Consider the following 10,145-nt stretch of genomic DNA (forward strand, 5'->3'; position numbering starts at 1 on the left):
TGTCTCTCTCCCTCTCCCTCTCTCTGTGTGTGCATATGTATATTAGGGAAGAAAAAATATATGATATATTCTATGCATCAGTGTGGAAGAAATGGCTAAGAAAAGACATAAATTTATCTGGGAGAAGGGAAAGGACTATAATTTGTAGTTTCTCTTTCTCTCTGTCTCTCTGTCTCTGTCTCTCTGTCTCTGTCTCTCTGTCTCTCTGTCTCTGTCTCTTTCTTTTGTCAGTCATGGGGCCTGAACTCTGGGCCTGGGCGCTGTGCCTCAGCTCTTCAGCTCAAGGCTAGTGCTCTACCACTTGAGTCACAGCTCCACTTCTGACTTTTTGTTTATGTGGTGCTGAGGAATGGAACCCAGGGCCTCACGCATTCAACGCAAGCACTCTATCACGGAGCTACCTTCCCAGGCCTGTGGTTGTTTATTGGAGATAAGAGTCTCACAGACTCTCCTGCCTAGTCTGGCTTTGAATTGTGATCCTCAGATCTCAGCCTCCTGAGTAGCTAGTATTACAGGCATGAGCCACCAGTGCCCGGCTGTAGTTTTCCTCTCTTACAGACATGAATATAGAAATTTCTTCCTTTATTCATCCACTAAATATCCATTCATCCGTCTACTTATTCATTTATCTAACCAACCATCCATTCATCTAGCCATCCTCTCATCTAAACATCCAATTCTCAACCTTTACATCTATATATCCAATGTCTATCTTCTATCACTCTTCTCTTTTTCCATCCATTTACCCATTCATCTGTGTGTGTGTGTGTGTGAGTGTGTGTGCGTGTGTGAGTCCTGGGGCTTAAACTCTGGGTCTGGGTGCTATCCATAAGCTTCTTTTACTCAAGGCTATCACTCTACCATTTTTTAAAAATTTGTATGGTTAAAGTTTTAGTCTTGATACCTTGGAACAAAGATACTCAGATCAAGACTGTAAGCAGGACTCAATCCCATTCAGTTTGCGTTCAGCCATCTAATTCCAGGGAATTCATAGCAGCCTCAAGCTGGGAGACTCCTCGCTTCTGCCGCAGCCGATGCCTCTCAAGCATGCTCTCTAGCATGCACTTGGTATGATCCCTGTGTGCAGAGGAGCCCTGAATCACCACCTCGGTGAGGTCAGAAGATTCCAGAGTCTTCAGCTCAAGCCTGACCTTGCACACTTTCTCGATGTGAGGGATCAGAGATCCCTGTGGACCAAAGACGCCATCCAGCAGGCACATCTGCACCTGGAAGGCTAGCGATCCGTTGTTGACGTAGTCTTCGAATTCATGACTGTTTTGGTAAGGTCTGCTTGACTGGGTTGAATCCATTTCGAATGCCTCAAAAATGTAGCTGAGCAAAGAAGACGCTACACCTAAAGACAGATGTGTGCAAAGCCCAGCACCTTCACTCTACCATTTGAGTCACAACACTACTTCTGCCTTTTTCTGAGCAGTTTATTGGAGATGAGAGACTCCAGATTTTTTTTTGCCTCTGGCTTCAAACTGCGATCCTCGTATCTCAGCCTACTGAGAAGCTAGGATTACAGGCATGAACCACCAGCTCCTGACTACTTATGTATCCATTCATCATCCTATTCTTATATTTATCTCTCTATATGCTTATCCACTTATTTATTTTTCTATTCATGTGTGCATTCATTCATCCATGAATCTCTTATCCATACACCTGCTGGTTTATATTTTCATTCATCTTATCTCTTATCCATACACCTGCTGGTTTATATTTTCATTCATCTTACCATTCATCCCTTTACCCATCCACTCATGTATTCCTCCATGTATCCTTTCACCTACCACCCATCATCTCCTCACTCACTCATCTATCTACTCCTGTATCCATTCTTCCATTTATCATCTCATCTCCCCATTCATTCACCTATCCAACTACTTGTCTACCTATATAACTTAATGATGCATATGTATTTTACTCAAACATTCATCCAAATACTGTATCCTCACATTCATCAAATTCATTCATGTAATAACTCATATTAAATGAAATAATCAGTGCCAGGTGCTGGTGACTCACACCTAAAATCCTAGCTACTCAGGAGGCTAAGATCTGATGATTGTGTTTCAAAGCTAGCTTGGGCAGGAAAGTCTATGAAACTCTTACCTTCTCTAAATTACTCAGAAAAATCCAGAAGTGGTGCTGTAGCTCAAGTGGTAAGAGAGCTAGCTTTGATCCAAAGAGGCTCAGAGACAGTGCCCAGGCACTGAGTTCAAGTCCAGGACCAGCACAGAGAGAGAGAGAGAGAGAGAGAAATAGAGAGACAGAGACAGGGTCAGAGACAGAGACAGAAAGAAGACAGAGACAGAGACGGGGGGGGGGGAGGAAAGGAACAATAAAATTCTTAGTGGTTCTGGCACAATAAGTATTTAATGCAATTGCAGTTGTGTTTCTTATTCTAAGATATTATTCAAGAAGCAGAATAGATGGGAGTAAAGTGCCTAAGCTCTGGACCTAAGCTACCTGAATTCAGATCTTTCCTCTCCCACCTTGAACTAGTTATTTACTTTTGTTTAACTGAGCCTTGCATCTGTGAAATGGAAGTGGCAAGCATACCTACCCACAAGGATGTTCTGAAGATTAGATGAATTACTACATGCAAACAGAATGCTGCATGGCACACAGTGAACAGTCCATTTATTATTATCTTCTATCCATCCCACAGACATTGCTGAGTCCTATCTTGTGCCAGTTCCTGGCATACTTTCCTGGGGAAGATCGGTTATGGGGACATGATGCTTCCTTCAAGAGTGTACATCAAGACAACAAAAACTGTCTAGCACACTTACAATGTCACATGGTAAGCGCTCTCAGGCATGAACAACCTGTACGAGCAGTTAGAAAGGGTCATGCCCACATCAGCCTCTATTTGTCTCTCTCTATATATACTTTTTTTGGACAATGCTTTCCACTGAATTTCCTGTCCTACCTCCATGCTATACTTCCTTGCTTCATCTCAGACTCCACTCCTAAGCTCCAGCTTCTGGGCATTGCTCCTCAAGAGCCTGACTGGACTCTTTGTTCCTCTTCAAATGTTCCTTCTTCTGTACTTTTTGTATCTATAAATGGTGCCAGGTACACACAATTCCCAGAACCATCCAGGCTCAGACATCTACTCTCTCCTCTCCGACACTTCTCCCATCACTAAGCATACTGCTACTTACCTTTGCAAGATCCTTCACACCCATCACCTCTTCCTCCTCCCCCTCCCCCATCCCAACCAGGATTTTATTCATCACCCTTTCTCTGAACCATGTCTTCCCTTGCCTTCCTGTTGCTGCCTCTGTCCTTCTGTCCCACAATTGCTTCCCTCTATTCCCAGAACCTTTTTCACAGGATGCCACTCTACCTGGAATATTCCAGTGTCACCCTGTCACTGGCTTTCTCCTCCACTGGACTGTGCACTCCTTGAAGATATCTCATTTAACTCCACCTACCAAGGCTCAGTGCCTCAGTGAGAAGATGCATTGTTTTAGTAAAGTAGAAGCTGAGGGACATCAGTGGTGTATAGGTGGGAGAATGTGACACTGCAGGCTTGAGTAGTATAGAAATATCTTCTCAGGCTTCTATGATGTAATGTGACTAGAAATCAGCAAAACAAGACTAGGATTGTCAGAGAGAATGGAGTGAGACAGGGAACAAGGTGCACCTCAGAAAGGCTTCAGGTAGGGACAAAGAAGTGGTTTGGAGGTCCAGAGCGTTTTGAAACAGAGCAGAAAGGAGTGGTGGGAACCTGGTTATCGGACTTGGAATCCTGGAGCTGATAATTAAATATGGCCAGATATGGTCCAATGTGCCATTAGTTGCAGCTGGGAATGAAATCAGAGGTCACTGGAGCTAAGATGTCCACATATGGCTATGAAAGCCAAGAGGCTGGGACCCAAAGGAATCTGGTCAACCAGATGTCACGTCCCAGAAAATGTCCCACTGTTGATGCTCAAAGGACAAGAAGATGAAAGTGGTGACAGGGAGATGGCTTTCCAAGTAAGCGGAGAATGCCAGGAGCTCACTCCTCTATTCCTAGCTATTTAGGAGGCTGGGATCTGAGGCTCATGTTTTGAAGCTAACCCACGCAGAAAAGACTGTGAGATTCTAAAATCCAATTAACCATCAAAACAGCCAAAAGTGAAGCTGTGGCTCAAAGGGTTGAGTGCCAGCCTTGAGCAAAAAATGCCAAAGAAAGGGTGACATTGTCTCAAAAGAAATCTACTCTTTATCTGACTTATGTAACTATAACCATTCTGTATATTGCCTTTTTTAAAAGCTAGGGGACAGCACACATGCCCTGAGTTCACACACACACACACACACACACACACACACACACACACACACACACACACACACGTGGAGGTGCTGTTTGGAGAGCAGTGGCCAGGCTTGGCGCTGAGTGGCTGTGAGGGAAGGAGGGGCAGGATGTGTGGGAGGCAGTGGTGTCTGGCGAAAGCCAGCTGCCATCCCCCACATTCCTATCCCTACACCCTTTCCTGGTCCCCTCAGGCAAGTGCTACTTCTTTTACCTGCCCCAAGTTCATTGTCCAGAGAAGAGAGAGGGGTAGGGAGAGGGCTGTTTTCTGCCCCTTTCCCTTCTCTCTGTCAGACCAGGACAAAGTAGGAAAGGGGTCTTCCCTACCTGGGGCAGAGCACCACCTGTGAACTGATGTCACAGTATGCCTCCAGCCAGATTCAGAGTCTGTTTTCATTCCTACTCCATGAGATGAGAATAATTAATGAGAAGCACAGAAGGGCAGGTGAGAAAGAGCCACCTGCCTGTTCACCCTTGGTCTTTGGGCTGTGCCTTGGTATGGACCATGAGTACCTGGCAGCTAGCTCCCATGTCCTTTGCCCTCTATCCTCTCTGCATGACAAAGACTGGGACAGTCCTTGAACCTGTGTCCTTGAACCCACTCCAGGGGATGAGTGCCAATGTGAAGTGGGCCAGGAAGAGCCTGGGCACCATCCCAAATGCAGCACTTCCAGGTTTCCCTGGGGAGATGAGGAAGAGGGGATGGTAGGTGGGGAGGGACTTCCAGGTTTTCCGGATACAGTGGAAAACATACAGAATCGTGAATAGGTTAGGCTGGATTTGGATTTGGGCTTTGTCAGTGACTGCATCTTTTAGGCAATCCATGTAAATACTTTGAGCTCCTTCAGAGAAAGGGGAATAGAAACACTTTGGGCAAATGTGCCTGGCAGCAGGAAGGAAGCAAAGGGTGATGGAAGTGAAATATAGGTACCCAAGGTACTTTTCAGAACTGAAGAACTTCTGAACCAGACAGATGCCCAAGACTGGTACTCTGGGTTGTGAGAAGTAGGTGGCCCAGGTGGGGAAAAACTATGGGAAAGGGAAGAACTGGTCAATATATGTCCCTAGACCTGTCCTTTCCTGGTCCTCTGAATTGGCACAGCCTACATTACTCTTGCCTGCCGCAGAGCCTTGTGTATCCTGCTCTCTGCCCCCCCCCCCCTTTTTTTTAAATGCAGCACAGGCTGCAAGACTTCATTCAAGAGTCATTTTTCCCCAGTCCTGGTAGATAGAATTCCCAGCCTGGGTTCCCTCCTTGCAGCACAGGGTGCTAACCCACTGCAGCACTTATAAGTATAGCATACACCATGGTATTTTAGTTGCTTTATAGATATGTCCCCATGTGAGCAGTGCATATCTCCAGGGTGTGGGGGTTGTAATTAATTCATCCCCATTTCCTCAGCTCCTCACTTTGGTTCATGAAGGGCCCAAGAAAAGTGTGGAGAATCAATGAATAGTGAGGGAGTAAATGAAGATTTGCTCAAGGTCAGACACTAGTAGATGAAAAGACCCTGACAGTAACAGGGGTAGGGGGCTAGGAGGAGGTAGCTCCCTCTTCTGGGCATCACATTACTGGTTAGATAAGCCCCCGGCCCTGCTCAGGCCCCACAATGCCCAACTTTGCTCTGTAGCATTTACCTTGACTTGTAATTATATTCAATTCTTTGTGTGACTATTCAAATCACATCCCTGTTCCCTATCAGACTTTAAGGTCTCTGAAACATTCATCCTAGCAATTAATGATTTTAGTATCCCCGTACCCAGTAGAATACTTGGCACATAGGTAGGTGTCCAGCAAATACTTGAAGAATGAATGAATTTGAAGAATGAATGAAGAGCATGTTTCTTCCTCAGCAACTTGCTCTTTTCATCTTTTTTTTGTGTGTGGGGGGGTCCAGTCGTGGGGCCTGAACTCTGGGCCTGGGTGCTGTCCCTCAGCTCTTCAGCTCAAGGCTAGCGCTCTACCACTTGAGCCACAGTGCCACTTGTGGCTTTTTTCTTTCTGCTTATGTGGTGCTGAGGAATGGAACCCAGGGCCTCAGGCATGCAAGGCAAGCGCTCTACCACTGAGCCACCTTCCCAGCCCCTCTTTTCATCTTTTTTAAAAGGCAAACAGAATATGGTTACTTGAAAGTAAAGAAAAGCTGTGAAAGAAAGTAGCAAAACTCTTCTTCATCTGGATAAGGGCCCAAAGGAGTCCTGTTAGAGGGTGGTTTTATAATACAGGGCTCTTCTCATACCTCCTGAGCTTTATGTGGATTGCTTGATGGCTAGTTCTTGTGCATGCACTGCCCTGGCCCTTGTTATTGGTTGACTAGATATCCAGGGCATTATGGGAAGAAGCAGCATTTGAGTAGGAATTTATAGCATTATGGGAAGAAGAAGCATTTGAACAAGAATGCATTATTGGAAACAAGAAGCACCAAGAAAAGAAAAAAGAAGCACCACCAAGATGGGCCACATGTTCTCTGCCATGTATTAGGTCTGCCATCTTTTATTCCTATCTACGTAACAGTCCCTTTCCATCTCTCTCTTGGATGGAAACCCTAATGGACAGAGTAGGGTACAGCAATTTGGGATCTTCTAGGAAGGTGTTTTAGGTGGATATGATGTGCTGTTACAGTGGACCACATTAAAACTCTGGATGATAATGTATATAGGCTCCATTTCTATGACAATTTGTAGCTTGACGGACTTTAGAAGAAACAAGCTTAATAAGATCAAGAACACAGGGTCCAAATATTATCAGAATTATTATACTAGATAAGAGTCCCAGGAGACATTTCACTAACTTCCTCCTACAGAAGAGCTAGGGATGTCTGGAAACAGGATTCCCCTCCTTTGTTATAGGAAAGACTGTCTCTCCCTGCTTTTGCCTTCAGATGGGCTTGAGAAGTTCTGGGATTGCTGACGGCTCCCACTGGCATGCTCCCTGAAAGAGCAACTTGTTCTTAATCAGCTTCTACACTCATCACCTGCAAACCACCCAAGTCCCAGCGGTCCATTCTAGGAACTGGGCCAGGCCCTAAGCTAAGCCTGCAGAAAAACATCCAACATCCCCCTAGGTAGGATATTTGTTTGTTCCTTTAGCTTCCTCACCCTCTTCCCTTCCAGAGGGAGACCTTGACCTCTCTCTTACAGAAATGACTGAGCTTGACAGATTTTCCCCAAATGCCTTGCTTTATCAGATCTCTGCTATATGCCAGATGTTGTTCACCATTTTTCTATCTGTCTCCGTATTTTATTAAATTTCACACTAATGAAAAGAAAAATAGCTAAGCTAAATGTAGTAGTACATGCCTGTAATCTCAGCTACTTAAGTGTTAAGAGTCAGGAGAATGGCAGATTGAAGGCCAATGCCAGGCAAAATTATATAGATAGATATGGATAGAGATAGAGATATGCCTAGCTATCCAAGAAGCCGAGATTTGAGGAACCTGATTGAAGCAAGCCAGGGAAAACAAATCTTCTTGCCTCTTCTCTCCAGTTAACGAGCAAAAAACTAGAATTAGAGGTGTGGCTGTATGCCAGCCATGAGACAAAAAGCTGAGCAAGAGTGAGAGGCCCTTGGTTCAACTCTCATTCTGGCTCTCTGTATCTGTCTCTGTGTCTGTCTCTGTCTGTCTGTCTGTCTGTCTCTCTCTCTCACATACACACACACACACACACACACACACAGGGTTGGGGGTGTGGCTCAAGCAGTAGAATGCTTAGGCCTTGACTTCAATCCTAATGCAGTGAAAAAAATAGCCAACATTTTTAAGCACTTAGTACCATTGGGAGCATACTTTACATGTATCAACTGGATGGAACACTGGTAGCTGATATCAGGAGATAGAAATGATTACTACACCTTCTTATTGAGACAAACCAAGGTCAACCTGTTAAGGTCACAGATTAGAAAGAAAAGAGCTAGGCTTCACTGGAAGGCCCCAGACCCCCCAGGTTCTGAACAAGGTCTGATGTCCAGATTTAGATCTCAGGTAGAATAAGGGATGGGAAGGGCTGTTCCTCACATAGTCTCTACAACCCCCTCACTGATTTTCCTTTTTTTTGGGGGGGGGGAGGGGTCCGGTCACGGGGCCTGAACTCTGGGCCTGGGCGCTGTCCCTCAGCTCTTCAGCTCAAGGCTAGTGCTCTACCACTTGAGCCACAGCGCCACTTCTAGCTTTTTTCTTTTTGCTTTTGTGGTGCTGAGGAATGGAACCCAGGGCCTCAGGCATGCAAGGCAAGCGCTCTACTACTGAGCCACCTTCCCAGCCCTGATTTTCCTTTTTATGCACTTACATGGCGCATCTAATTTTCTGCCCCCAGACTGTATAATTAAGCAAGACTAGACAGACTACAACCTTTTCTCTCTCCTTCTCCCCTGCACACTCCATATGTGCCTGCAGAAAAGCTAGATCTTCTCCTAGGGTGACAAGCTAGATTCTTCCTGGGGTGCTCAATTTATTTCTGCCTTAACCAAGATCCTCTCCTTTCCAGAAAGGGGGTGGCTTTTCTCCTTCCTTCTTTCTCTTTACCTTGTGCCAATCCTGAGGCTTGAACTCAGGGCCTGGGTGCTGTCTCTGAACTTTTTTTGTTCAATGCTAGCACTATAGCACTTGAGCTACAGGTCCACTTCTGGCTTTTTGTTGGTTAATTGGAGATGAGTTTCATGGATTTTCCCTGCCTAGGATGGCTTCAAACTGTGATCCTCAGGTCTTAGTCCCTTGAATAGCAAGGATTATAGGAACTTCCTTCCTTCCCCCCTTCCTTCCCTCAGCCCCTCCCTCCCTTCCTTCCTTCCTTTCCTTCCTCCCTCTCTCCCTTCCTTCCCACCCTCATCTTTTCTGGGTCATAGGAAGCTCTTAGGGTACACAAGGGGGAACGGATGGGGTAGGACTGAGTGCTGCCATGAATAGGAAAAGGGGTAATGGAGTGGCTGTAGTGGTTTGGGTACATTATATGTACTTCTGAAGAGGAGAAGTGTGAGCACAGAGAACATGTGGACCAGGAGGAAGAGATGGAAGATGAGCTATATCCAGTAGAGCACACATTCATTCAGTAGTGTGTCTATGTAGTCAAGGCTCTATGCATTCCAGGCTCTGGGCTCAAGATGTCTCTGGAGATCTTGGGAAATAAGCCAAGCTTTTCTGGTCCAACACCCTCCTCACTGGTGTTCAACCACCAGGATCCCATCCTGGGGAAGATGGGGGCATCTTCCCCTACCAAGAGCATTCCCCTTCCCCAGAGCATTTCCAGGCTCTGGCTATAATGGCAGATGGATGGGATTGGCCAGGAACATTCCAGGAGACACTGACCACAGACCCCCTCACCCATCCCAGGAGCCTCAGGAGTAGGAAGTGGATACCAGTAGGAGCTGGCAGGGCCCACTCTCCCTTTATCTAAGTGCTCAGTCGGGAATGTAGTGTGGGGTGTTCTGGACACCACTCAGCCCTAAGTCCAGTACCTCCTCTCCCCTCCCCCAATGGCCTGCAACACCTTGTGCTGTTGACAGTTCTGGCGCCTCAGCCCAACGGCAGACCCTCAGGCTCTGTATCACATTGCCCACCCAACACGCCCCCCTCCAGGCCTGAGCAGAGGGGCTCCTGATGATCCCATTCCCTGGTGTCCAGAGTTGCTGCTGGGCATCCCCCATGCTTTTTCCTTTCACTTTCCAGAGACTGCTTTCCTAACCCTCTCCTTGGCTTTTCTTATTCACTCTAGAGCTTTTCAAGTGTGTTGGCAGTCTGTTGGTGGAAATCCCAGCCTCCTGTCTTTGGGCAAGTTCCTTAACCTCTCCCTGTCCTCCTCTGTAAAAAGAAATAAAAATCCTTTTTTCTCC

This window comes from Dipodomys spectabilis, unplaced genomic scaffold (genome assembly GCF_019054845.1).
Source record: "Dipodomys spectabilis isolate Male_0828 unplaced genomic scaffold, ASM1905484v1 ptg000017l, whole genome shotgun sequence".
Classification (NCBI taxonomy): domain Eukaryota; kingdom Metazoa; phylum Chordata; class Mammalia; order Rodentia; family Heteromyidae; genus Dipodomys; species Dipodomys spectabilis.